The following is a 27,178-nucleotide window of genomic DNA, read 5'->3' as shown; positions in this document are numbered from 1 at the left end:
TTCAAATAATTATTCTTGCTAACTAGGAGTAAAAGTAAAAAACCAAGTGTTTCTTCAAGTGATACAGGAACCACTACTGTTAGCACTTTAAGATTTTAATGTTTTTTTCATTGACGGACAAAGGAAAGGAAAGACATTATATAGACAATCAAAATATTCATTCATAAGCACAACTTATGGGGTGGCAAAAAAAAAACCCAGCTAGAAATGAATTGCCCATCATATGGGTACAATACCTAAATAAATTATGGCTCATGAAAATAATGGATTATTGTACTGGAAGAAAATGATGATTCTGAGGATTTCAAAAGCCTGGGAAGACTTACATAAACTAAGGTTGATTAAACAATAAGCAGAGAATTAACTCAACCACCAAAAAACCCCTAATTGTAATAATAATGGTTAACATTTATAAAGAGCTTACTATGTATGTCCCAGGCACTTTTCTAAGCACTTTACAATTATAGGCTCAATATAACTGTTACCCTTCCAGGTAAGCTAACCTATCACGCCCCTTTTATAGATGAGGAAGCTATTGCAAACATGGTGAAGTGGCTTGCCCAGGGTCATACAATTAGGGTCTTCCAGACTCCAGGTTAGGTGCTGCACCACCTACCCTGGCTCCAGATTAGAGTTGAGGAAATGATGTACTTCTCCCCTCCCCGTTCTTTGCAAAGGTGAGGTAATACTGCCCCCAAAGTCGGTTTTGCTAAATTACCAGTTTTTCTTTTAAAACATTCGAGATGATGGCATGCGGGGTTCCTGTATCTCTGGTATCTCTCTTAACCCTCTACAGAGATATATATGTATATATATTCGATGGGGACTAGAATGGAGAGATACATGTATTTAGAAATGAATGTTGAAACAAAAATTATCAATGAAAATAGATTTTTTCAAAGTTTATTAAAAAAAAAACAACTGGGTAAAGTTTTCCAGATGTGTGTGTATGTATATGTATGTATATGTGTGTATATACATACATATATACATACATATAGATATAGCCCCAGGCTGATTTCAGCATCTAGGTAACTTCAATGACATAAGAGAAAAATAAGGCAAAGTCCAGTGAAAATGACTTTGCACCCTGCCTGATGATCAAATTCTCCCCCAGTAGATTATCATCAACTTTCCTATAACATAGGAATGCCAAAGTACAAAGCTGGTCCTAGTGACCAAATGGACTTTGTGTAGCTGATGTAGAAACTTCATGGCCTTTCTTCTGCACAAGGACTAATTTGGAAAAATGCAATAAAACAATTTCATCTTCTTAAATATCATGAACTTCAAAGAAAATTTTTAGAAAATATGCAAAATCTGTTTTCCTCATTCCTCCCTCACCCCCTCCTTCAATTAAGAGTTGAATGAGGCTGCCTCAGGGTCTTTGAAAAGTTTATGCAACTATCTTTTTCCTCACCACAAAGTAAAAGGGAACATTTAATCTGGGAAATGGCTCTCCTTGGAGAACAGCACAAGAAAAGAAAACTTATTTTTCACAGAAGTCACAACCAACCAAGGCAAGGGAAAAATCTACATCTTATTAAAAACACTAAAGAAACAGTAGCTAGTTACATTATGTTAATAACATAACAATGGAAGTTACAGGATGTGTGGGATGAAAGATCCTCACCAATTAAATTTATGATAAGGAGCCATCTCAGGGTGGGAACAGAAATAAATTTTATTCAATTCTCGAGACTTGGGCATCCCCAACTAGAACGAATCCAGCAAGGGAGGCACTTTACAAGGGGCAAGGCACCCATAATTATACCTAACACAGAAGAATTCCCACCCACCTCTGACCCTTCTCACCATTGGCTGGGAGGTGGGCTTACAATCTGAGCATGAAAGCTAGACAAAGAACCGGGAAATTGAGGCACGAAAACTCCAATTCCCATTCCCTTAGTTAATGATTACAACTGAGGTGACATCTATAAATCTAATATTATACACATCCTCCCCTGTGAAGTCTTCACATTTCATTTATTTACCTCACACACAGGATCTTCTTAGAAGGAATTTTTAAATAAAACAAAGGCCTAAATCCAAGAAGCTTTGAAAGAAACTTGCCCAGAAGGGAAGGGGGAGAATAAGATTACTTAAATCTGGCATGGACATTTTTTAAATAAGTCAAAGACTAATTTTTCAGTTTAATTTTTTCTAAAGAAAATATAACCTTTAAAAATGAATAAAAACACTTATTTACTAAAGATCTTGAATTACTTGAAAAGTTCTTCACAAAACCCTTTCCCTTATTTTCAACTTTGTTGTTAAGTTGTTTTTTCAGTAGAGTCCCATTCTCTTCATGACTCCATCTGGGGTTTTCTTGGCAGATACTGGAGTGGGTTTGCCATTTCCTTCTCCAGCTTATTTACACAAAGAGAAACTGAGGCAAATAGGGTTAAGTGACTTGCCCAGGGTCACAAAAGTGTCAGATTCCAGATTTGAACTCAGGAAAATAGTGTCTTTGTGATTCCAGGCTACTTACAGAACTTACAGATCAATGAAAAAAATGCATTATTTTATTTCAGGCAAAAAAGGCCTACTCGTTTTATGGCCTTTTAGGATATTGCTTCAAGGCCCAGTTGCATTTCCACAAGCACCAGTATAAAGAGAATGATACTTGCCCTGAGATTAGGGTGAAATTAAGCCAAGGACTGAAGGCACCCATACCCCATAACTTAAAGCTCCTTCTTCAAGATTCTAAAATTTTATAAAGCGTTAAATCAGATAATACTTTAATTTATATTCAGCTTTATGTTGGAAATGTATGAACAATTTAGCGCAATTCAATGAAAGGGAGAGCCAACATTATCTACCCTTAAGTAGTATAAAAATCTCTTTTTCACTGCAAAATGAATCCACCATAAAACTGGTTTAGATTTCTGCTCAAAAACCTCTGGTTAAAATAGGTTCAAATACTTACTAAAATAAAATATCAAAAAATTTCCTCTGCCTGTCCTTTGCCATAACAAAAGGTTTATGGGGAGAAGAGGGGCAAAATAGGGGGAAAACGTACAAAAATCACATTTCACCTACGTAAAGAAAGCTGATTAGAAATGAGCATACTAATCTCAGTATAAACTGAGAAACCAAACATCAGGGGAATACTTAAGACTCAAGGACATACAAATTTATCAGAGCTCTAGGTAATAAAAATACAATCTGTAATACAAGTCACGCAAATTATTAGTACAAAAAAGATGGCACCAGATTACCTTTCATAGTTGGACTGTTCCGTGGTACATCCTGAGAAAAAGAGGTGAAGCTACAGAAAGTGGGAAGATACTGAGGCTCAGAGGCCACAAGGAAAGAAGAAAATGTGGGAACAAACGTAGTAAAATGCTGCCTCCTTCTCCAAGCAGAAGGCAAAACAGCAGTTAGGTACAGAAGAGCTTTCAAAATCCAGCTTCACCCAGGAAAAGTGGGAGGAATACAGAAGTAGGAAGAGAGCCCCAACATAAGAGGAGGAGTCCACAGACAAGGCAGAAGGGACAAAATCAAGGGTAGAAACTCCAGAAAGTTAGGCTACTACTTCTGGTCAAAACAAGTCACATGCTTAATCAGCTTCACCTCCTTGGAAATGACGGAATCAATTGCTGCCCACATTAAAAACAGGGAGGTGTCTTCGTAGAAGTCAACCAATCATCAATGTTTTATTAAGCACCTCCTGTAGGCCGGACATCATACTAAGCATTGAGGGTACAAGAAGAGGCAAAAGATAGTCCCTGCCTTCAAGAAGTTTACAATCTAATGAGGAAGGCAAGAGTCAAACACTACTGCAAAGCAAGTTATATACAGGACAAGTAGAGAAATAAATAACAGAGGAAAGGCACTGGGATTGAGAGGGGCTGGGGAAGGCTAAAAGAGGGATTTTAGTTTGTACTTAAAGGAAGTCAGAAAGGTCAGTAGAGAAGAAGAGGGAAAGCATTCCAGGAATGGGAGACAGCAAGAAAAAATGCCAAAATTCAAGAGATGAAGTGTCTAGTAAATGGACCAGCCAGGAGGCCAGAGTCACTGGAGTAAGGTGCAAAAAGACTGGAAAGTAGCAGGGGGCTAGGTTATAAAATACTTTGAATGCCAGACTGCATTTTGTATTTGATCCTAGCAGTGATAGCCACTGGAATCTATTGAGTGAGTGGTGCCTGGGGAGAGTTGACATAATCCCACCTGCTTTAGAGGAAAATCACTTTAGGGGCTGAATGGAGAATGAAGGGAAAGACTTGGGACTAGCAGATCCACCACAAGTTATTGCTATGACCCAGACACAAAATGATGAGCGCCTGCACAAGTCGGGTGGCCATTTTAGTGAGGGGCTTATGATGTTGCAAAAGTGAAAAAAAAAAGCAGGTCTTGGCAACAGCCTGGATATGGGGTGTGAGAATAATGATGATTCCTAGATTTTAAGCCTAAGGGACAGGAGTATGGCATTGCCCTCTTCAGAAATAGGAAAGATGTTGGGGGGGGGGAAGTATATTTAGAAGGAAAAATAATGAGTTCTGTTTGAGGCATGTTGAGTTTAAGATGTCTAATGGACATCCTATTGGAAATGTCCGAAAGAGGGTTGGAAATGGGACCTTGGAGGTCCTGGCAGGGAGGCTGGGGCAGGATCAGCAAAGATAGCAATTAAATCCTGTGAGGTAATAAGATCACCAAGGAAAGTAGTATAGAGGGGGAAGAGAAGAAAAAGAACATGTAGGGACACCTATGGTTAGAGGGCACGATCTGGAAGAGGATCCAGCAAAGAAGACCAAGAAGGAACAGTCAGATATGTAGAAGGAGAACCGGAAAAGAATAACGTCCCAAAAAACTAGAGAGGATCAAGGAGGAGAAGGTGAGTAACAAAGCCTAAGGCTTCAGAGAGGTCAAGAAGAATGAAGATGTGGAAAAGGCCACTGGACATGGTAACTAGGAGATCACTGGCAACTTTGGAGAGAGCAGTCCCAGCTGAAGAGTGTGTAGAAGGGAGTTTGACAACATTTAGTGACCAGAGATCCATCTGAGACCTCATGATCCACATTCACAAGGTGCTGTACTCTATGTCCATGAGAGGAAGCTTTCCTTTCCCTCCCATCTTTGACCTTTTGAGGGACACTGCTGCACTGGCAAGACCTTGGTTGAGATGGACACATTCCACTCCCACCCTCATCACCCTTAAAACAGCCAGAAAGTTTCACCTGTTCACTTTGACATTGCAAAGGACGGGAGGGAGGCTGGAGAATACTAGAAGTAGGAATGTGGGTCTTCTGGCATAACATATTACCAGGTGAAGTTGGGAGCTAGGGACACTTTGTAGCAACAGCAGGAATCGTCAAGATAGTCTATTGCCTTTAAAAAATGACTTTCATAATGATAACATAGGGTTAGGAATAGATAATGGACCTGTGATTTCATTGGTACAATGCCCTCCCGGGTAAGGAAGCTATACCAACATAAGTCCTAACCTCTCCTCACCTTCTTGAAAGAGCTGCCTAAAGAAATGACACTTTAAATGCCTTGCCCAAACATGCAACTTGACTGTAGGATATGGGATTGAAACTCAAGACTCTCAGACTTCAAATCTGATCACCCATCCACTCTATATACCACCACACAATCAAAAGTATAAATAGGTTTTATTTAAGCAGGAGCAGCATGGTATTAGAACCAGAGGAACTGGCTTCAAATCCTTCCTCTGACACTTAATACTCAAGTGACCAAGGACAAATAAATTAAGGGGAAAAATAAATTGGGAGGACTGGATTAACTGGTCCATGAGGTCTTTTTCCACTTACAGTCCTATAACCATATGAATGATCTGGTCTTCAAAAAGGATGACACAAGACTTAAAAAAAAAATAACATGTCTATGTCTCAATATGTATACCGTCTTCTATAATCTTCCATTCAATTTTGTTTCTCATCTCATTAAAAACATGCCTCCAGTTGATGCTGATTTGATAAATTGCCTGGATGAGCCAAGCCCTACATTTCTACAATGGAGGTGATTTTGATGAGTAAAAACAAGCCATTTATAGTTTGAATCTGTCATCCATACACCCAAACTTACTCGGATTTAAGTGATGCAAGGACTTTATAAATATATTTCTCCGTGATGTGACTATGCCGCATCTCAAAAGAAGATTCTGAAGCCAGAATGAGCACATCTGCACATCAAAACTTAAGTGGAAATGTCAGTCGCATCAGACTACTTTCCCACATCGTGATTATCTTCCCCCAGCAAGCACATTTCGAAAACACCTGCTCTTTGCTTCTTGGGAATTTACTGATAACGTGAGAACAGAAAGGTTCTAGGTCTATTAAATCACTATAAAAAGGTAACCAAAGTCTTATTGCTGCAAACAGTTCTGATCATATTAGTATTAGTAACAATAATAAAAGCTGATAAGATTTCTATGGAATGTTACAGTTCGCAAAATGAGTTATATAAATTCTTTCATTTGAGCCTCTTGAAACCCCCATACTGGTCAATGTCAGGTCCCAGTGTTGTTTCTGTTGAGTCATTTCAGTCAGGTCTGACTCTGTGATCCTATGGACCCCTACTGTCCCTGGAGTTTTCTTGGCAAAGATGCTGGAGTAGTTTGCCATTTCTTTCTCTGGCAGGTTAAGGCAAACTGAGGTTATGTGACTTGTCCAGGGTCACAAAGTTACTAAGTGTCTGAGTCTGGATTTGAACTCAAGTCTTCCTGACTCCAGGCCCAGAGCACTAACCACTGAGCCACCCAGCTGCCTGCCAATTTTGCAAACCTGAAAATTGAGGCTGAGACTGTTTAAATAACTTGCATAGAGTCTACACAGGACCTGAGGGGCAGGATTTGAACTCAGGTTTTCCCAACTCCAAATTAAGTATTCTATCCTCTATATTACCTATGGTACTCCATGCATATAGAAATTATCTGCCTCTTTCAGGCACCTGCAGTGTACTGGTTTGCTTTGGGGGGGAAATGAGTCTAACCTAATCTTTAAGCAGTTTTCCAGGGCTCTGGAGTAGGGATTCAGAGGTCAAGAGAGAGAACAAAAGACCCTAAACCCTCTCTTTGGAGGTCAGGCTGGCTCCCTTAGGACTGAACTTTGTAGGTTCAGAGAGGGACAAAACCCAGTCCTCCAGCCCCTCGGGCCCAGCAGCAGCCCTGGTTCCTATTGTTACCCCTGAGACATAGGTTCACAAGCAACAAATGAATTGTCTCAGGGGCAAAAGAGAAAAGATGATGCTTTTGTAATCTATGGGGACTACATCTTCTCTTCTTTCCAAGCAGCTGATTTAAGAGCAGCCAGATCGCGTTCAATGAATTAGATTACTATTCCGGGTTAGAAATGAAATGCTCTTACCCAGGAGTCAAACTTCTAACAGCCTCAACAATCCGATACATAGCTCCATGGTGGCAGAGCACTAGACTAGGAATGGGAAAACCTGGATTTAAATGATGCTTCAGGCGTAAACTTTGTCTCTGAGCATGAAACACAACACCTTTAGGCCTCAGTTACTTATCTGTAAAATGGGGGTAGCTGTGGTGGGGAGTGTGGAGGGGGGAGACACTCAGTGACCTCTAAGGTCACTTCCAGTTCTAAATCTGTGATCCAATCAAGGTATAAGCAAAAATGGGGGGCAGGGCAGGGGAGACCCTGTTATAGCTGCCAGTGGTATCTCCCCCAAACCATACTTGAGTCCCAGAAAGAAAGAATCCCTGGCTCAAAGCCTCAAAGATCGATTTTCACTTAATATTAACAAGTTCTGTTAACTGCTATTCCAGGCTACAGACAACAGTGATACCAGATTAAAAGGGGAGTCCTATCTAAAATGGAAAGTGACCCTCTCCCCCACCCCCAAAAAACAAACAAACCCACATACGAGATAGGTGGCCTTGATTCAGAGATCATAATCCTCCTAACATTGACCCGAGGCATAAAGGAAAGCTTGAATTGCGGTCAATATCCTCTGCTTTAGATAGAAGCATAATCATACATTTTAGAAGGATTTTCCTTAGTAAGTCAAAAAACATTTATTAAGCGCTTACTATGTGCCAGCCATTGTGCTAAATCTGAAAATATGAATACAAGCCAAAAGAAAAGACAGTCCTAGGCCCTCATAGATTTTACATTCTAATGGGGGAAGACAACATATTACACATTCAAAACGCAATTTTGTTCTTAAGGAATCAAGCTTCAGTTATCTGGAAAATTCACTGGCGTGTAAAAGCCCATTTCTGAAGATACATTCATAGCTGCACAAAGATCAGACTCTTCAAAAGAAAAGAGGTGTGAGTAAAAGTTGGGGTGGGGTGGGGAGTAAAACCACATTTATGTCTTTGTCTACCTATCTGCTCAACAATTAAGTGTCAAATAAAAGACTTTTTTTAGAGGCACATACATTTAAAAAAAAGGTTACTAACATAAATACCTAAGTTTTTACTTGTTTGTAATAAAACCAATTAAGATTTGGATTGTCTCACATTAGAACTACTATCTCCTCCCTTGAGGATTTAGTCACTTTCCTAACTGGCCTGGAACTGGAGGAAAAAAATACGTCCTCTTTTTAAAAATTTCCAGAGATTCCCTCCAGGCAAAATGCTAATTACTTTGGGCTTTCCAGGACTTCTACCAATCAAACCAAGCAAAAATTTCATTCAATTCAAGAAACATTTTTTAAGCTACTAAATTTGAAGCAAATTATTTTATACCCAGGATACCAAGACACCTCCTCTCCTGATCCTCCCCCGAACACCTTCCCCAAACAGTTCCTGCCCTGAGGGAGCTTAAATTCTAATAAACAGGGGTGGGGAGGTTTTGGGGTAAGGCCTTTTGACTGAGTTCAAGTTTTACCAGACAAATCCTTTTATTAAGGGGATTTGTTCTGTGAAGTTTGGATTCAAAGGGCCGCACTAGAGGACCTAGAGGGCCACAAGTGGCCTCAAGGCTGCAGGTTCCCCACCCCTGGCCTAGTAAATGCCTACAAAGCTCATATCTTATCATACCACAATTCTATACAATTTAAGCACAAAACTCAAGATCACTTTATCACAATCTAAGCATACCCCCAGTTCTGATCCTCCAAAATTTCCCACTCTCTCAGTTCCCCTCTCCCATTTACTCCTTCATACCATCTTCAGTCCTGCTCCTTAGGTTCAGAACAAACTCCTACTTCCCAGCTGCCACAGTGTCCCTTGAAGATGAGTGAAAAATACAACTTCAGGAGAACCACATTTAATGGGATATTACCCCCCCACTTAACACATTATTCCTCCATTGTCTTCCAAGAATACCTTGATAACAAAACAAAAATCTAGAGTCTAAGCCTCAGCCCTATAACTCTACCATTCCTGGTACCACTTGAGCATAGAGACTGTCTCACTTTTGTATTACATCAGTGCCTGGTACGTACCTAGTAGGCACTTACAATAAATGCTATTCCATGGTTTCATTCCCTTCCTTTTGCTTCCCCCTCAGGATCTGTCTTATCCCCTTTGAGTAGAAGGGGAAAGGTAAGTAAGGGGTGGAGAAATATAGCAAGCTTCTGAAGCTTTCTTTTTTTATTTCCACCAAACTAAGCAAATGAAATTAAATCTCTACAAAGAGGTAATTGAGCAATTTCTCTTTCCATTTTAATCTTACTTCTAGATCTTCTTGAAGGATAAAAGGAAACCAGTTGGGAAAGTAATTTAAAAAACCATTGCTTCCCTCTGTTCTACAGACACTCAGCATATATATTATCACCACTGAAGTTAGAATTTGTTAATCAAAGAATTCATTTTCTACCTATTGTTAAATATGCAGGTCAGATTTGGAATGTCTTTTATGTTAGATTTAGTGCAGGTTTCAGTGGAGTCAAGAGAGGTGCTGGGCCCAGCATCGTTTGATGGCCCAAGGAAGGGAATATAACTCCTATTTTTAAATATCAGCAACACCTTTTAATATGTGAACTTTTACTTTATAGAATGATGACTTCATGTATTGCAAATAACAAGGAACACCACAATTTTAAAATGAAATATGCTACCTTAAGTAATGTGTTTACACAGAAAGGTCCAACACCACTTCAAAAATCACAGTCTCCAAGTCTCAACAAATGGCCCACTTATTTCAAACACTGCCAAATATAACAACGTTTCAATTTGGCCACATAATTATTTCAGTGCCTTGGTGGTCCTGGAATGGAAGTTGATTTATACGCCTTCTCTAGGCAAACAGAAAAAAAAAATGTCAGAAAGTACTTCTTGCCAAAGTTACATTTTGAAATTCCACTTACGGACTAAAAATGTATTAAATTTCACAATTCTGGATTACATGACCCAGTCTAAAAACTGGCTAATGATGCATTATTGATTTTGACATAGTCATGAAAGCTCAGATTATGCTTCTATTAAAACTTACATTTCATGACAGATTTGTCAGGTTTAATTTATGATTCAGACATGTTTCTACTTCAGTAGAAACAAATTATCTCCATCTGACTCTTCATGATTCACTTTCTACCAGGGAAAGTCTCTTGACAAGGCATTTTATTCACTATTTTGATTTGGCTTATAAGAGAAAAATTAACAGAAAAGCTTCATTAAGAAAAATAGGTAATTAACAATATAAAAGTGCTTTGATTTCCTATTTGGTGGGCCAGGGTTTTCCGTGACATGTTATTCCCATTTTAATAAGCAACACATATTTTCATTTTAGACAGAGATATACACACTGATTGCATTCAGAAGCATGTAGTAGAATTATAGAATCGTTTATTTAAGGCTTTTGGAGATTATTTAATTCAAGCTACTGCCTTCATTTCTTTAGAGGACATTGAGGTCATAAAAGCACAGTTCTGACCACGTCACTTACCTACCCAATAAATACTGGAGGAGGTGCTCATGATTGTATCTAGAGTCAAATAAAATCTTTTCTGTTTGGAATTTCAAGTCCTTAACAACCTGGCCTTAACCTATCTTTCTAGCCTTACTGCATACTGCTTCTCTTTATACAATTCTGGTTGGTTGGTTGCTGTTGTTCCTTCTCAAAGAAGACCAAAATAACATCATTTTGTTGGAGTCAAGTTACCATGTGTCCAACTCTTGACTGATCAGACACAGTTCTACATACAACTCTACAGTCTAGTCAAACCATCATTCTTACTGTTCCTGATCCAAAAGACACCATTTTCTGCCTTCATATCTTTGTTCTAGTTGGCCCCAGTTGCCTAGAATGCTCTTTCTCCTCCTCTCCACCTCTTAGAATCTTTAGTATCCTTCAAGATTTATCTTATGTGTCACCCTCTAGAAGAAGTCTTTCATGATCACTGATTACTGAAGCTGCTAATATTCTCCCCTCAAAAATCACATTGCATATGTTTTGTCATTTTCTATATTTGTACGTATGTGATTTCCCTAATAGAGTGGAAGCTTCTTGAGGGCAGGAACTATTTCCCGTCTCTCTTTGTATCCCCAGAACTTAATATAGCATCTGGCATGATGTAGGCTATTACCTATTGCTTATTGTTTCATTGGAGTTAAGAGACTTGCCCAAGGCCTGGATTTTTTTTTTCATTGTCTAACAGTTTTATTTATTATGCCTGTCAATACAACCTCAGCCGATATGTTTTTTTTTTATTTCTTTATTTATTTTTAGTTTACCACACACGGTTCTACATAGTTTTGAGTTCCAGTTTTTCTCCCCTCCCTGTCCCCTCCCTCCCCAAGACGGCATGGAATCTCATATAACTGTCATGTATAACTTCGCATTGAATTAATTTATGCACTAGTCAAGTCGTGGAGAAGAATTTGACCAATGGAATGAATCATGAGAAAGAAGAAACAGAACCAAAAAAAAAAAATCCAAAAACAAAAACAAAAAAGAAGCAAAAAAGGCGAGCATGTAGTGCGCCTTGCTCTGTATTCAAACTTCGCAGTTCTTTCTCTGGATGATGATAGCATTCTCCATCATGAGTCCCCTGGAATTGTCCTTGCCCCTTAGGTTGCTGAGAAAAGCGCAGTATGTCAGGGTTGGTCCTCATGGAATCCATATATCTGTGGCTGTGCACAACGTTCTCCTGGCTCTGCTCCGCTCACTCAGCATTATGTCGTGTAGGTTTTTCCAGGTTGTTATGAAGTCTGCATCATCCCCATTTCTTATGGCACAATAGTATTCCATCACCTTCATATACCACAGCTTGTTCAGCCATTCCCCAATTGATGGGCATCCCTTTGATTTCCAATTCTTAGCTACCACAAAAAGAGCTGCTATAAATATTTTTGTATATATGGGTCCTTTTCCCACTTGTGTGATTTCTTTGGGATACAACCCTAGAAGTGGTATTGCTGGGTCAAAGGGTATGAACATTTTTATAGCCCTTTGGGCATAGTTCCAAACTGCTCTCCAAAATGGCTGGATCAGCTCACAACTCCACTAGCAATGCAACAATGTTCCAATTTCCCCACATCCTTTCCAGCATTTATCATTTTCCTGTTTTGTTATATTAGCCAATCTGACAGGAGAGATGTGGTATCTAAGAGTTGTTTTGATTTGCATTTCTCTAATCAGTAGTGATCCAGAGCATTTTTTCATATGCCTGTAGATAGCTTTAATTTCTTCCTCTGAAAACTGCCTGTTCATATCCTTTGACCATATCTCAATTGGGGAATGGCTTGTATTCCTATTTATTTGGCTCAGCTCCCTGTATATTTTAGAGATGAGGCAAGGCCTGGATTTTTAACACAGATCCTCTGATAAATAACAGTACTTTTACATGGATCCAACTCCACCCACAAGACTTAGTGACCTTTAAGAGTACAATTTGCCAGCCCTTACCAGCGTGTTAATCTACCAGTCATCACAATTAGCCCTCAGAGCATTAGACTGGGAGGCAGGAACCACTCGAATTAAATTCCAGCCTCAGATCCTTACTAGGTGTGTGACCTTGGGCAAGTCACAAAAACTTTAATTTCCTTAATTGTAAAATAGGAATAGTAAAAACACCCCGCCCCTCCCAGGGTTGTTGTGAGGAACAAATGAGATGATATTCGTAAAGCACTTAAGACAGTACACGTCATAGGTACTATGTAAATTGTTGTTGTGGTTATAGAGTGAGAGCAATACCGATGAAACATCTCTTTCATAAAGGCGGCGGTACACACCCCCACTAATAAACGCATAGTCAATCCATGGGAAGATGGATACCAACTTAGAGTATAACGGTAAATGAGACATACGTGTAGAGGATATGTGATCGCACTAATACATTCCTCTTAAAATCCTTTCTCTTGTATTCTTACCAAGTCCAGCCCGGAGCATGATATCTCTGCTAAGCAGGTTGTTCAGCCAGTCTCCTATGCTCTGCTCCTCTCTGGAGTTCAAGTATTAGTTGCCAGGTCTCAAAGTCTCCAGGCTACTGCTGGCTCTCTTCTCTTCTGCCAGGGGTCACACTCCTTAAAGCTGTATCTGTCTTTAGGATGTGTTCCTACTATACCTTGAACCCTTTAAAACTGATTCTCTTGGGTTTTGTTTTTGGGGTTTGGGGGGGGGTGCTATGTTTTCTTTCACAACATGACTATTATTTTTTTTTGTTTTGCATAACTATGCATGTATAACCTATATTGAATAGCTTGCCTTCTCAATGAGGGTGGTGAGGAGGGAGAAAGGGAGAGAATTTGGAACTCAAAGTTTTAAAAACCAATGTTAAAAACTGTTTTTCCATGTAACTGGAGAAAAGTAAACTATTACGTTGTTTTTTTTTAAACTGACACTCTGAACTGCTGGAAGGGATTTCTCCTGGGTGGGTATCTTTGCTGTTAGACATCAGAGTCAGTAGGGGGATGTGGAGTGGGAAGGGGTAAAGAAAAGGAAGGGGAGGGAAAGACTCAAGAATGGAAAAGTTCTTTCTTCAACTGCTTTGAAGTTTTGAAGTCTTGAATTGCTGACTTGGGCCTTGTTCTCCATGAATGTCATAGGAGGAGAAACTGTGACAACTCCACTTAGATGTTTGCCCAGGGAAATTACTCCTGTCCATGTATTTAAAAATGACTAAAATGTATACAGATTTTTTTTAAGTTTCCAGGGCTTATATAGTTAAAACCTTGAGAAGCATGACCAAATCTTTAGCCAAGCGTATCCACCCATTCTTACCCAATCAGAGAAGGATGCTCATACTTTGTACATGGGTAACTGGGTGTACCTTGTTACTAATCACCAATACCTCCTCATCTGAGACTATGCCAACTGAGGTAAGGGGTACAACTCCCCCCAACTTTTAGAAAAGGGAAACTAAGGTCCATAAACATTAAATCATGCACACACACAAATTTAATAAAGTTCTCACTCTTATTTCAATCAAAATGAAAAATAAACTCCCAAAACTGAAACTAGGACAAATATCACAATAAACCAATTGAAAATGAAGCATAATATTTTATTTTCTGGGCAGATGCTAACCTAGTAGGAGAAAAAAATACATATATATCTTTTTTATCCAGAAAACCCTCAGATTCATCCCCAACACAATGTTTGTTGTATTGTAGGAATATAAAGAAGGAATTCAGCAAGAGGGTGAAAGTTTAGGCTTGACCTTAGATACCACTGACCAGCCTCATTTAATTTTTCTATTCCCTAATTAACTCAAGGATCATAATAGCAACTACCTAACTCATATGGATGTTTGAGGATGGTATTTAAGGGATGGAGATTAGCAACTTGGGGAGGGGAGGGAAGGAAAGGATTATGTATGAAACACAGGCAGTCCTCACCTTACATATTCTTTTTTTGGTAAGATGGTTACATTTCTGAAGGCATTTTCCTATCACTGTTATGAATGATGATTAAATTCCATGACTGCCCACAAAGGCTTATTTAATCTCTTATGATAGTATTACCAATAGGCTGATTCCTGAGTAATATAATGGAAGAGGAAGAAAAAGAATGAAAAAAAAGAATGCCCTAGTCCAGAAATCTGCACATTTTTTTTCTGTGGCATGGACCCTTTGAGCATGCTGGTGTATGGAGTTCTCAGAATAATGTTTTTAAATGCATAAAATAAAATAACAGAGGAAACCAATCATATTGAAATATAATTATCAATATATGTATTTATTTATTAAGTATAGGGATCTAAGGCAGAGCTCTACCTTAGTCAGACAATCAATGAACATTTATCAAGTGCCTATTATGAGCCAGGCACTGTGCTGATCACAGGGGATACAAAAAGAAGCAAAAAAAAATGTTTGTTCTCTTCCCTCAAGGAGTTTACCATCTAATGGGGAAGACAACAAGCAAACAACTATGTACAAACAAGCTATAAGTAGGAAAAATTGGAAATAAGTTAAAAATGGAAGGCACTAGAATGAAGAAGAGTTGGGGAAGGCTTTTTGTAGAAGGCGGGGTTTAAGATGAGACTTCAAGGAAGGCAGGGAAGCCTGGAAGAAGAGATGAGGATGGAGAATATTCTAGGCATGGGAGATAACCAGAGGAAATTGGAGTATCTTGTTCTCAGAAGAGCCAGGAGGCCAGTAATCAGTGGATCAATGAGTATTTTGGGCTAAGTTGTAAGAAGACTGGAAAGATAGGAGGCAGCTGGGTTACAAAGGGCTTTGAATGCCAAACAGAGCATTTTGTATTTGATTTTGGAGACAATAGGAAGATACTGGAGTTTATTGAGTAGAAGCAGGTGCCATGATATACCTAAACTTCAGGAAAATCACTTTGGTGGCTGGAGGATGGAGTGGAGTGGGAAAAGACTTGAGGCAGGCAGACCCACCAGTATTACCAGGCATGATGTGATAAGGGTCTGAACCAGAGTGGTGGCAATGTCAGAGAGGAGAAGGGGGCATCTTGGGGAGATGTTGCAAAGGTGAAATTGACAGACCTTGGCAATAGCTTGAATATGGGGGTGAGAGACAATGAGAAATCCAGGATGACTCCTAGGTTGTGAACCTGAGGGATCAGGAGAACGGTGTTGCCCTCTATAATAACAGGGAAGATAGGAGCGAGTGCTGGGGTTTAAGGGAAAAAAAATAATGAATTCTGTTTTGGACGTAATGAGTTTAAGATGTCTACTGGACATCCAGGTTGAGTTTTCTGTTGGAGGTCAGAACAGAGGTGAGGTCCTGATAGGTGGATTTGAGAGTCATCAGCATAGAAATGGTAATTAAATCCCTGGGAGCTGATGAGATCCCCAGATGAAGTAGGATAGAGGGAGAAGAGAAGAAGGCTGTGGACAGAACCCTGTGGGATACCTAGGGTTAGAAGGCACGATGAAGAGGAGGATAGGAGACAGAGAAGAAGCAATCAGGTAGGATTGTCCCCCAGCTGTCCTGGGGGAATTTCAAGGAGGAGAAGGTGATTAACAGCGTCAAAGGCTACCGAGAATAAGGACAGTTTCCCTCTGTGAAAGAAAAAAAAGGCAAAAATGAATGTCCTATCTTGTTGAGACACTACTTATTTATCCAAAACTGAGAAACATCAAGAGACTTTCATCTAGGCAGCCCAGAGTAGGCGAGATGGCGTAGTTAAAAGAGAAATGAACATGAAATTGAGAAACTCGAAATCCTAGCTCTGTCCTTTAGCAAGCCACCAACCTCTGTGCCTCAGCTTCCCCTTCTGTGAAATGGAGATTACATTTGTATTGCCTACTTGAAAGCGATTTTAAGAAAAATACTTTGTAAATTGTAAGATACTATACATATCTGGGCTATGATTAAGGCACCAAAGGAAAAGCTTCAAGGGGGCATTTAAAACAACCAAGAATTGTGCTGTGATACACAAAAAGCAGTGAAGTTAAATTATAATGGAAAGTTAAAGCATCATCCTAATATACACAATGACTAAACTATGTAAACAAAAAGAACAAAAAACAAAGCTAGAAACTGGGTACTAATCTCAGCTGCATAGAAAAGATGGGAAAGCTTTCTTCCTAGCAAAACTGAAGTAGGAAACTGGGTGCAAAATATTGCAAACAGTACCTGGTGCCGTCATTTTTTTGGTTGTTTTACTTAATTGTTTTTCTTTGTTATAAGGGAAAATATAGCCTCCTTGTAACCTCTGACCTTAGGACCTAGACAAAAATAAATGGAATCTATTGTTCATATGACAGTCCTTCAACCATTTAAGCTGGATCATTCTAACTTCTACTCATTCCCATAAAAAGCTCCCAAATTTTCCAAACATTCAACAAAGACAATATTTTGAGCCTCCCCACTCGATCCTCCAATGCCCTCTCTCTTTAAAATCATAGGATAATAAATCTAGAGCTCAAAGACACTTCAGAGGTAATTTAGTCTAATTGCCTCATTTTACAAATGAAAGAATTGAGGTAAGCATTTGAGGCAGAATTTGAACCCAGGTCCTCTGACTTCAAAGCCAATACTCTTTACACTGTACCAAATGGCTAAATGGTATGGCAGATAGAGTGCCCTGTCTGGAGTCTGATAAATATTGATAAATATTTGTTTATCAATATTTATATTTCTAACATTTACTTACTAGTCTGAGGTATGCTACTCTCTTCACAAGGCAGGTAGGTGGTCCAATGGCTAGAGCCCACCTGCCTGGAGTCAGGAAGACTCAACTTCCTGAGTTAAAATCTGGCCTCAGACACTTACTAGCTGTGTGACCTTGGGCAAGTCACTTAACCCTGTTTGCCTCAGTTTCCTCATTTGTAAAATGAGCTGGAGAAGGAAATGGCAAACCACTCCAGTATCTTTGCTAAGAAAAACCCAAATGGAGTCACAAAGAGTCAGATACAACTGTAAACAACTCAACAACAACAAATGGCTACACACAAGTGAGCAGAAATTAAAAGTTTTCTATAATAAAACTAATTATCTATCCCACCCCCTTTTCCTAGAGGCTATACTTCCATTAATGTAATTTAAGATTGCGTAGGCATTTGGGGAAGTCACATTCCAGTGTTGACTTATGTTGTTACTGGCCTCAAAATGGAGACACATCTTAGTGATGGATAAATCATCATCTACAACCCTTGTCTTTTACTAATCTCGGCAGCCTAGAAAAGATGGGAAAGCCTCCTTCTAACAAAACTGAAGTAGAAACTGGGTTTCTCATTGTCTCTCACCCCCCTATTCAAGCTATTGCCAAGGCTTGTCATTTTCACCTTTGCAACATCTCCCCAAGATGCCCCCTTCTCCTCTCTGACATTATCACCACTCTGATTCAGACCCTTACCACATTATGCCTGGTGGCTCTGCCTGCCTCAAGTCTCTCCCCACTCCACTCCATCCTCCAGGAAACTAGACATTTACCACTGCCCTACTTGTATATCTAGCATTTTTTAAACTAATGATACAATTTTAAATTTATCCCTATTAAATCTTATTTTAGGGCAACTAGGTGGCACAGAGAATAGAGAACTAGCGAAGGAGCCAGGAGAACCTGGGTTCACATGAGGCCTCAGATACTGGCTGTATGACCATGGGCAAGTCATTTAATCTTGATTGCCCCCCCACCAAAAAAAAAATCTTGTTAGCTCTGACCCATCATTTTACCCTTTTAAAATATTTTATGATCTCGAGTCCATCATCTGGTATATTACTTCTATCTCCCCCAGCAGGCTACCAAAAAAAAGACCAATTGCAAAACCCTATCAGTTTAGTGGAAACTAAAAGCACTTACAATTCTAAATTATTTTTGCTGGCACTGCAGCTAGTACAATAATAGGATGTATTTTCTTTTTTTTATTCTTTTTTTTTTTTTTTTTGCAGGTGGGAAGGCAGGGCACAGCTAGTGTGTCAAGTGTCTGAGGTCAAATTTGAACTCAGGTCCTCCTGACTCCAGGGCCAGTGCTCCACTCACTGCGCCACCTAGCTGCCCCTAGGATATATTTTCATTGAAGGAACATTAAACTTTGAGGAAACAGATCAGGGACAAGATTTTCACCAGTTTTTTTGCATTGTGCTGTTCAAAATCTCTCCACCTCTAGGAAGAGGTCAAAAATGACAGGTAATTTTACAAGTGACTTCGTTACTAATCATAGAAGTTTAGCACCTCAAACTGAGCACTTTCAGAGTTATTTCCTTAATTCTGTATGAGAACGCCACGGTGGCGCCTAGCTCCCCCTTCAGCGTTCTAACCTTGTCATTCTAACAGTTGCAGATGCACCAAAACCTTCTACCTCACTTGCCAACAGATTCATTTTGCGTGGCTTTCAAATCTCCCAAATAATTAAAAGAAGCTAAATTACATTGGAAAATGTAATTATTCCACATTCTGAGTGAATCATTATTGCTAGGGAAAAAAAACAACAACAAAACCCAGTGATCTGAATGGTTTCAATAAAGACTGAATAGAACCCACTTCCAGGAGCCTCAGACCATTCTGTAGGACTCATTTTATCACATAAACGATATTTTATAAAGTTTCTTTGCATCAGAGAGCACTGTGGTTTCTTGTCCTCCCTCCTTATGAGAATTATTCTCATTTTTTTCCTGCTTCTTCTAGTATTAGAATGTCTTTGTAAAGTGAATTCTCTTGTGTCGAGAACACAAATTCAATTAGGTTTATTAGGTTAGCAAGACTCCAGATACTTTAATCAATGGCCTTAGATGTGTTACTCTACAGTTAACATATTTTTGCACATAGCTTGCTCTCTTCCCCTACTGGCAAGAATTGTTCTTTATATTTCTGATTGGGAAAAAGCCATTTCCCTGTCCCCCATTTTCATTAATTTGTACTACAAACAACATATACACTTTACATGGGAAATAGTTCTTGCCACCAAATTCCTTGGTACTGTCAAATGGTTCTACATAAAAACCTGATGAGATTTTATCAATGGAAATGACATTCAAGGGGCTTTGCTGTTGTACCCTAAGGAACATGGGACTTTTCCATCTGATTTGCAGCTGAAATCTTCCATGTGTATTGTCTCTCCTATTAGGATGTGATGTCCTTGAGGCCAGGGACTGTCTTGCTTTTCTATATTTTGTATCCCTAGTGCTTAGCACAGTGGTTTGAGCATAGTCAGCACTTAATAAATGCTTTATTCATTCATCCAATTTGATGAAGTGATTGTACAGTATCCTATAGAAAGTGGCTCACTCAGGCTTAAATTCTCCATCTTTAGTCCTGTTCTTTCACTGGTGACCTGTGGTCCAGCATCTGCCAACCATGGACTAACATGAATTTTGTCCAGTCTCTGCTATAGCCCCTTTTTGGCTCATTATGCCATGACCCAGAATCTACTCAGGGAAATCTGTGAATATACCTCAGAACTAAGTTTCCAAGACTGTTCAGGGTTCCATCTCCAAAGACGAGTTCCAGGCTGAGACAAAGCAGCTTTTGGACATTGCTGCTCGGTCCTTGTACTCAGAGAAGGAGGTATTTATATGAGAACTGACCTCCAATAGTAGTGATGCCTTGGAAAAATTGCGCCATAAGCTGATTTCAGAGGGCCAGACATTGCCAGAAATGGAGATTCACTTGCAGACAGACACTGAGAAAGGCACCATCACAATCCAGGACACTAGCATGGCATGACACAAGAGGAGTTGGTGTCCCACCTGGGAACTATTGCTAGATCAGGCTCAAAGGCATTTCTGGACACCCTGCAGAACCAGAGTGAGGCAAGCAGCAAGATCATCGGGCAGTTTGGAGTGGGCTTTTACTCTGCTTTCATGGTAGCTGACAAGGTGGAAGTTTATTCACAGTCAGCAGAGCCTGGGAGCCCAGCTTACCAGTGGCTCTCAGATGGCTCTGGAGTTTTTGAAATTGCAGAAGCTTCAGGTGTTAGAACTGGAACCAAAATAATCATCCACTGTAAATCAAATTGCAAAGAGTTTGCCAATGAAGAGCGAGTATGGGAGGTAGTAACAAAGTACAGTATACTTTGTCAGCTTTCCCCTTTACCTAAATGGAAAACGCATCAATACTTTACAGGCACTTTGGATGATGGACTCTAAAGACATTAGCGAATGGCAGCATGAGGAATTCTACCACTATGTTGCCCACGCTTATGATAAGCCCTGTTATACTCTCCACTACAAGACTGATGTGCCACTTAACATACAGAGTATTTTCTATGTGCCAGAATCACCATCCATGTTTGATGTCAGCCGGGAGCTGGGCTTAAGTGTAGCACTCTATAGCTGCAAAGTTCTGATCCAGACCAAAGCTTCTGACATCTTGCCCAAGTGGCTGCGCTTCCTTTGAGGTGTTGTGGACAGTGAGGATATTCCCATGAATCTCAGCCGGGAGCTTCTTCAAGAAAGTGCCCTCATTCGAAAACTCAGAGATGTTTTACAACAGAGGCTGATAAAATTTTTCATTGACCAGAGCAAAAAAGACCCTGAGAAGTATGCCAAGTTCTTCAAAGATTATGGATTGTTTATGAGGGAGGGAATTGTAACTACTGCTGAGCAGGAGGTCAAGGAGGATATTGCAAAGCTCTTGCGTTATGAATCATCAGCTCTGCCTCCTGTCCAGTTGACCAGCCTTGTGGAATATGCCAGTCGAATGCAGGCTGGTACCAGGAACATCAACTACCTGTGTGCCCCCAACCATCACCTGGCTGAAAACTCACCATACTATGAGGCCATGAAACAGAAGAATATGGAGATGCTCTACTGCTACGAGCAGTTTGATGAATTGACCCTTGCTGCATCTCTGAGAATTTGACAAGAAGAAGCTGATTTCTGTGGAAAATGACATTGTCGTTGACCACTACAAAGAGGAGAAGTTTGAGGAAGGTTCTCAAGCTACTGAACGTCTTTCAGAGAAGGAGGCCAAGGATCTAACAGCCTGGATAAGAAATGCACTGGGTACTCGAGTCACCAATGTCAAGGTGACTCTTCGCCTGGACACCCACCCTGCCATGATCATTGTGTTAGAGATGGGGGCTGCCAGGCATTTCCTGCACATGCAGCAGTTGGCCAAAACCACTGAGGAGAGTGCCCAGATTCTACAGCCTACCCTTGAAATCAATACCAGGCATCCTCTGATCAGGAAGCTCAATCAGTTGAGGGAGAGTCAAGCCGATCTGGCCCAGCTGCTGATTGATCAGGTATATGAGAATGCTATGATAGCAGCAGGACTGAATGATGACCCTAGACCAACGGTGGGCCGTTTGAATGAACTTCTCACCAAAGCTCTTGAAAAACACTAACTGCAGCTGTATTCAAAGGACAGAAATCTGGCAAACTCTAATAGTCTTTTAAGGGATTGAATTCATTTTGAATTTATGGGGCATCAGAGGATGTGCTCTTACTGTAGAGGGGGTGAAGAATGGAAATACATACAATTCATAGTCCCTCTGATCTTCTGTAGTAAAAAGTAACAAAACTTGAACTGTGAAGGACTGGCTTACACAAAGGGAAATATCAGAAATATAAACCTCTTTTTTCTTATCCAAGGAAATTAAAGTGTTTTAAAAAAAAGAACTAAGTTTCCATACATATAGGTAAAAGAAATACCCAAATCAAGAATCTTGGAGAAGTACAGAGCAGAGTTAAGAATATACTTGCTCATAAGGCCCAAATATACTTTGTATACTTTTTGGGTCTATTTATATGATACGTGCTGTTTCTCCCAATAGAATTCACAACCTATTTCACTGTAGGTATCTCTGGAATTATAATTCCTCATTGCAGATGATATCCTAGAGTGTGTCTGTTCAGCAGGGACACCTAGGCAGTGCAGTGCTTGAAGTGAAGGACCTGAAGTCTGAAAGACTAGAGTTCAAATACAGCTTCAGATGCTTACTATGTGTGTGACCAGGTCAAGTCACTTAACTGTTTGCCTCAGTTTCCCCATCTGTAAAATGGGGTAATTATAGCACTTACCTCCCAGGGATTGTTGTGAGGATCAAATGAAACAATAACTGTATTGTGCTCAATAACACAGTGCCTGGCATATAGTAAGCGCTATCTAAATGTCAGCTTTTATCCTTATTATTATTATTATTTTTACTACTGCTACTGCTACTACTACTACAACTTCTATTATTCTAATAGGCTTCCTTGGATCTTTAGGTTGAATGCTAAATGATTAGGGCTCTTTATGGTATCACAGAAGACTCTGAATGCTGTTTTATTCCAGTCTAGATATTAACCATCCATTTCTTTCTTTCTTTTTTTTTTGGAGGCGGGAAGGCAGGGCAGTTGGGGTTAGGTGACTTGCCCAAGGTCACACAGCTAGTAAGTGTGTCAAGTGTCTGAGGCCAGATTTGAACTTGTGTCCTCCTGACTCTAGGGCTGGTGCTGTACTCACTGTACCACCTAGCTGCACCACCCCATCCTCCCCAGCCATTTCTAAGGGCAACATCATGAGTTTCTGACTCTACTGGAACTTTCTCCTGGGAATCCATTCCTCCTGCTGTCTTAAGATACAGAGCCTTCCTGACTATACAGATGGTTTTCGTTTAGTTTCATGATCATTATTTGGTCTGGTACAATTTTTAGGTTTTTGCTTTAATCGCTGTGGGGGAGCCGGTCTGCTTACAGTCATTCAGGCAGATGGCTTAGTCACAAGTTGGACTTTGTCCACTTTAGACACTGAAAGGGAACCCTGAGTGACCTACTCATAAACTGTAAGGAAGGCATAAAGAAGGGCTTCTTTGCTCCTTCAAGAGTTGGGAAGAAGCTGTTTAATCAAACTTGAAGGAATTACAGAGTAAATAGCCAGTGGCTGCCTGAAGTCATGCCCTGTTATTGAGTCATTTCAGTTGTGTCCAACTCTTCCATAATCCCATTTGAAGCTTTCTTGGCAAAAGATCCAGCAGTAGTTTGCCATTTCCTTCTCCAGCTCACTTTACAGTTGAGGAAACCGAGGCAAACAGGGATAAGTGACTTCCCCAGGGTCACACAGCTAGTAAGTATCTGAGGCTAGATTTAAACTCAGGTCTTCCTGACTCCAGGCCCAGCGCTTTATCTACTGCCCAGTCATTCCCCTCATAACCTTTAAAAGCAAGCTAATCAGCTATGCAGTTAGTGAAGAGGGTATTCAGGCCTGGCAGTCAGGAGTTGAGATTCAGAGAGAAGTAGGTCCAGGGTGGCCAGCCAAGTGTCCTGTCCAGTAGATACATATAGCACTCAGCATGAGAACACTAAGAAAATAAAGGAAATTGAGAACATTTTGTTAATGTTCTTTATAATATGCCATTTCAGTAACGACCTTTACTTTGAGTTAATTGTGCCATCTGGATGACTAGATGATAAACACTGGTGGGGATTCATGAGTTACACTCTTAGAAGTACAAACACACAAATACCCTGAATGTGGAGCTAATTATTCCAGGTACTTAGTCTGCGAGTTAAAGGGGGGGGGGAGGGGAGGGGAGGGTTAGAGGGGTATTGTAGCCCCCCGGGGGTGGGGAGGAGGAACTACAGTTGTTAGTCCTTTGGTGTGTTTAAACTTTGGTGTGAGTCTGATTTTTTTTTTGATTACACACCCCTACTGGTAAAATATTTTTTTATACATACACACTCAATAGATGTCTTATTTTTTAAAATATATGATATATAAATTACATATGTATATATAAATGAGATTTTTAAGGCATTTAGCACAATGCCTGACACATAGTAAAAGCTTAATAAAATGCTTGTTCCTTTCCCTTCCCCTTACCTACATTTAATAATATAGTAAAAAAAAAGTTACAAAACTTGTGTAAAAATTGAAATAAAAAAGGATGCAGTCATACAAAACATATTTTCATACATTTAATATGATTGTACATGTATAGCCTCTATCAGATTGATTGCCGTCTTGGGGAGGGCCTAGGGAGGGTGGGAGAAAAAAATTGGGAACTAAAAATCTTATAAAAGTGAATGTTGAAAATTATCTTTACATGTAATTAGAAAAAATAAACTACTATTAAGTGGAAAAAATTTCCATATTAACAATGTTGCAAGAGAAAACAGAGATCCCCCCAAAATAAGAAAAAAATTTAAAATTTTTAAAAATTTAAAAGGATGCAAAATAATATTTGATCATAGAGGGTAACAGTTTACTGAATAAGAGAGTTTACATGGTCAGGCCTATGCTTTAGAAAATCACTTTGGCGGTTATGTTGAAGATCCATTGGAGCAGGGAGAAACAAGGCCGAGAGTTTTTCTGGAAGGATCTTGGGATCTCTGGTCTGAGAAATTCGCCCACTTTACTGAAACTATAGATATGACAGGATTTCAGGAAATTCATGAATGTAAAACAAAACCTAAAGCACTGAAGACCCAAGCCTGTTCACTTTGTGGCACTTTCTAAAAGCCTAGTTATATAAAGGGAGTGGCTGCTATGCATTTCTTCTTAGTATCATAAATTATTTTCAAAATTGTTTTCCAAATACCTGAAATTTATTGCTTTCTTAAACTGAAATTTAAAAGCTGGCTGTTTTATTCAGGTAATTTCATCCTATGCCTTCATATATTATGTACCTAATAAACAAATGTTTTCTTCTACTTACATACATTTTCAGGAATTTTTTCCCCCTCCTGTTTTAGTAGTTAAATTTGTTAGTGGCTACTGCTCAAGGTCAAAGCTATTTTTCATTGAAAAAGTCAAAATTGACTCTAAACTGCACATGTCTTAGGAAAAGATGACTTTAGAGAATTTCACATCTTAGCTAATTTATTTCACTTTGTCACTGAAAATGGGCCAAAAACTGAACCATGCAAGATTTAGGTTAAAAAAAAAAAGTGGAAGAGTATCTGATACTGAGAATTACTGAATAAACTTAGAACTGGAAAGGACCTCAAAAGCCTCAGTCAATCAAAGGCTCAAAATTCAATCCCTTTAATTTTATAGATGAAGCCTGTGGATGTTAAATGAAGAGCCAAGTTCATACAAGTAATAAGTGTCAAAGGTGGGATCTGAACACATGTCCAGTGTTCTTTACACTGCACACTGCTGCTTCTGAGATAGAGGGTCAACTCTTTTCCAGAAAGATTTTATAAAGAAACTAATGTTTCCTTCCTTGGTAGTGACAGGTAAGTCCCACATGGTTTTCTGGATTTGTTTATGAGTTTTTCATACTCCAATATGCAATCGGTTTTTTAAATGCACCAAGCAAAACTGAGAAATGTATGCTCTCTCCTATTCCCATTCAGCAATAACCAGTAATTTATCATATTTAATGTTTCTCTAATTCTCTGCAGGTCCTTTATTTCACAGAGTCACAGTATCTTAGATCCTACATTATTTCATTATCTACTGTATAATGTCTTCCAGTATAATTGTAGCCTGCCTACTTATCTCTTTTAACTATGTCTAATTTTAATGTTGCTTTGTCTGAGATCAGAATTGCCACCCAAGTTTTTTTGGATTAACGTAAGGTATAATAAACTGCTTCAATCTTTTAATTTAACTCTGTGAATCTTCATGTTTCAAGTGTTTTTCTTACAAACACCATATTATTATAGACTGCTTTCTAATCTGTGCTGTTACCCTCCTACATTTTATGGTTGAATTCATCCCATTCACATTCATAGTTATGATTAATTATGTATTTCTTCTATCATATCCTCATTCATTTTTCTCTTTTTGTACTCCACTCCTCTCTTTACAAAGGAAAAGGAAAAGAGATCAACACTAGAAATCCATACTTGAATTACTCTGATTCCACTTTTTTTCATCACACAGTAAAACAACTGAGATTACTGTGTCTTACTTTTAGTTTTTCCTACTTTTAATCTTCTCTTTATAATTCACCCTCCACTGATGATATTTTCCCTCTGTGTTTGTGTGTGTGTGTGTGTGTGTTTTCAAACCTGCCCAATAAGTGTAAAGTTTATGAGATGCCCTTCCTTGAGGTTTATAAACTCTTTTTCTACTATGATCCAATTATGAGGAAAAAGTAATTTCTTCCTCCTTCTTCTCGATTTCTTCAGTAATATATTTCTTGTCCCTTCTTCTCTTAAAAAAAATAAATACAACAAAACCATACCTTGGCCTAAACCTATGAAAAAAAAATTATGGTTTTCTTTCTTTACTCCTGTGACACTTGAAGAAAGGATTTTAAAAAGATATTTGTATCTTTACCTCCACTTGGGTTCAAGCACTTAATCCTGATTTAGTCCTTTCTAGCTGCCCAATGTTTGAGGGGCAGCTAGGTGGCATAGACCTAAAGTCAGTAAGACTCCTATCCCTGAGTTCAAATCATACCTCAGAGAGAGGCTATGTGACCCCAGGCAAGTCACTTATCCCTGTTTGCTTCAGTTTCTTCATCTGTAAAATGAAAGGGAGAAGAAAATAGCACTCTAGTTTCT

At 39.3% G+C, this 27,178-nt stretch overlaps 1 pseudogene; it reads left to right on the top strand.

Moving 5' to 3' along the window:
- The first annotated feature begins 18,916 nt into the window (after positions 1 to 18,916).
- Positions 18,917 to 22,083, top strand: LOC118851253 (annotated as a pseudogene).
- Positions 22,084 to 27,178: the final 5,095 nt, after the last annotated feature.

The sequence above is a fragment of the Trichosurus vulpecula genome, chromosome 5, assembly GCF_011100635.1.
Source record: "Trichosurus vulpecula isolate mTriVul1 chromosome 5, mTriVul1.pri, whole genome shotgun sequence".
Taxonomy (NCBI): Eukaryota; Metazoa; Chordata; class Mammalia; order Diprotodontia; family Phalangeridae; genus Trichosurus; species Trichosurus vulpecula.
Note: the sequence above shows the minus strand (reverse complement) of the source record. Positions and strands in the feature narration are given on the sequence as shown.